This window comes from Triticum dicoccoides, chromosome 6B (assembly GCF_002162155.2).
Source record: "Triticum dicoccoides isolate Atlit2015 ecotype Zavitan chromosome 6B, WEW_v2.0, whole genome shotgun sequence".
In the NCBI taxonomy this organism is placed as follows: Eukaryota; Viridiplantae; Streptophyta; class Magnoliopsida; order Poales; family Poaceae; genus Triticum; species Triticum dicoccoides.
Genome location: NC_041391.1, coordinates 240,905,219 through 240,907,796, shown reverse-complemented (window position 1 = coordinate 240,907,796; position 2,578 = coordinate 240,905,219).

Here is a 2,578-nt window from a genome sequence, read left to right as displayed (position 1 = left end):
TGGTTTTCTTATTTTTTGGGGGTATTTGGTTCATTTATTTTCTTGAGTTTTCTTGGAAGCACACATGTTCATTCGGAAGCCCAGTAAACATGAGTTTTTTTTATGGGTCGCACTGTAAACATGAGTTGGTACTAGGTGGAAGGGCAGGTTAGTTCATGTTGGAAGCACAAGCGTGCTTCGCAAGGCGTGATTCACCCCTCGCGGGAGCACAAGTTAGTTAGTTCACCTGGAAGCATAAGTTACTACAGTTCAAGAGCATGAGTTAGTCCATTTTGGGAGCACATGTGTGCTTCACGCGGGAGCACAAGTTAGTTCACTTGGAAGCATGAGTTAGCACAGTTTATGAGCCCGAGTAAGATCACTTTGAGAGCATAATTTTCACTCAGAAAAATATTAGTCGAAACCTATCAACATGAGATATAGTTGAAGATCTTGACGTGAAAAATGCAACGGTGAACTCAGTCTGTAATTTGGACGTATGGTTCATGAAATATTTTTATTTTCAAAAGACGATTCTAGGGGAAAAAGCACGAACAGTCACGCGTGATGAGAGAGTAAATAGCATAAAGCTACTAGTTTACAGGTTAGGGTTCCAAAAAACTACCACTTTTTTAATTTTCTCAGAAAGCTACCAAACGCGCGGTCGGCTGTTTCAAAAAACCCAAACCCGCGGTGACTAGCGATTTAACCGTTTTTCTGACGGCCTGGGCCCATCTGTCAGCCCACGTGGCCGCGCGCGCTCACGGCGCGGCCGTTCACGGCCGTTAGCCGACCGGCCCGGTCGGAAGTGGGGTAAATATACCCGCTCGGTCGGTCGGGATCACACTCGCTCGCTCACTCTCTCGTTGCTCGCTCACTCCCCTGCTCTCACTCCCCTGCTCCAGTACGAGCTCACCGCCGCGCGCCGTCTTCGAGGCCGTTGGCCGTCGACCTCCTTGCCGCAATGCCTTCCTGGAACGACGAGGAAACCAGCTCGGAGGAGGAGTGCGAGGCTGTCGGCACGGACATGGGACTTATGGTAAGTTCTTTGCCACCTAGGGTTAGGGTTAGGATTAGGTGGCAGTAGCTTAGGCTACAGCCATGGATGTTGCTTAGTCTAGTGTTGTTGTTGTGTGTGTGATACTGTGCTTGATTTGTGAGGGTGCGGTTTGATTGTAGGATTTAGGTAACCTAGGTTCATCTCTGTACAGTGTTAGGGTTCATGTTGATTTGGGGATTTAATGAACAGTGCAAGTTTTTGTTGGTTATTATGGTTGCAGGAGGAACCAGACACCACTGTGGAGCCCCTTTTCTGTGGCCAACTTGAGCTTGCTCATCCCAAGTGCATTCTGCACCAACTGAGGCCTATTAAGCGTGTTGCTTTTGAAGGGCCTGTAACAGGGAGGCGTTTATATGGCTGCCCAGTCCAGGTTAGATGCCAATTAAGTTTTCTGCTATGGATGTTCAGTCATGTTTGATATGATGCAGCAGTTTGTTTGATATGACAGGACACATATGTATTTTTGCCACTTTGAAAACTTACTAATGGCATTGTAATAACTTTTCACATTTACAAATGCAGGAAAATGGTGTGAATTGTGGTGTTGTAGAGTGGGTTGATGGGCCTTGGCCACCTGTTCTTCAGAGATGTTTGTGCAAGCTATGGGAGATGTTCCATGAGCAGAACTTTGGAAGGGTACAGGACAAGGAGAAGTTTGAGCAGGAGTTGGCCAGGCTTAAGAGTGAACATGAAAGGGAGTTGGCCAAGCTGAGGACTGAAAATGACAAGCTTTGCATTGAGTACACCAAGCTTGTTGATGATGTATCCAAGATGTTTGATTGGCAGGATGGTAGGGTGGACAAGAAACAAGTGGAGGAGGAAGAACTTGAGAAGAAGAAGAAGGAGCTAGAGGAGAAAGCCATGTTGGAGGTGCAGATGGAAAAGCTCAAACTTGCAAAAGAGCAGAGGTGCATTTTGCAGAGCCAAGCTGATATCATCAAGAACACTGGGAAGGCTATGAAGGATGTTGAAGTTGACAGAGATGTTCTTAAGAAGGAGAAGGCAATGCTTGAGCTTCTTGTTGCTGAGATGCTGAATGAAGGGTATGGCAGCAAGGAGAAGTTAGAGCAAATCAAGGCCATCCTTGAGACTTGAACTTGCTGTGATATGTTGGTGAAGTAAGTACATCCAAAGGCCTTTATATAAGGATGTGGCCTGGCATGATTTCAAGTAATTATGGGTGTACATTTTGGGGGAATGTGAAGTTTAACCTAGTGTGTAAGAACCTTATTTCCTATGTTGTTAAGTTGTAATGGATCTCCTATGGTATTAAGTGTTGTAATGGATCTCCTATGCTATTAAGTAGTGGAAATGGATCTCCTATTCTATTAAGTGTTCAACTTGATCTTATATCTTTTATATGTAAGGTGTATATCAAGTGTTGAATCCACATATAGATAAAAGTTGCAGATGAATTGAAGTTGCAAACAAGTGCAGAATCCACATACAGTACCATATTACAAAGAGTTCAGTATCAAGTACTTAGTGAGGCAATGTTATTACAAACCAAATCAAACAGCATGAAGCACTTGGAGTTCA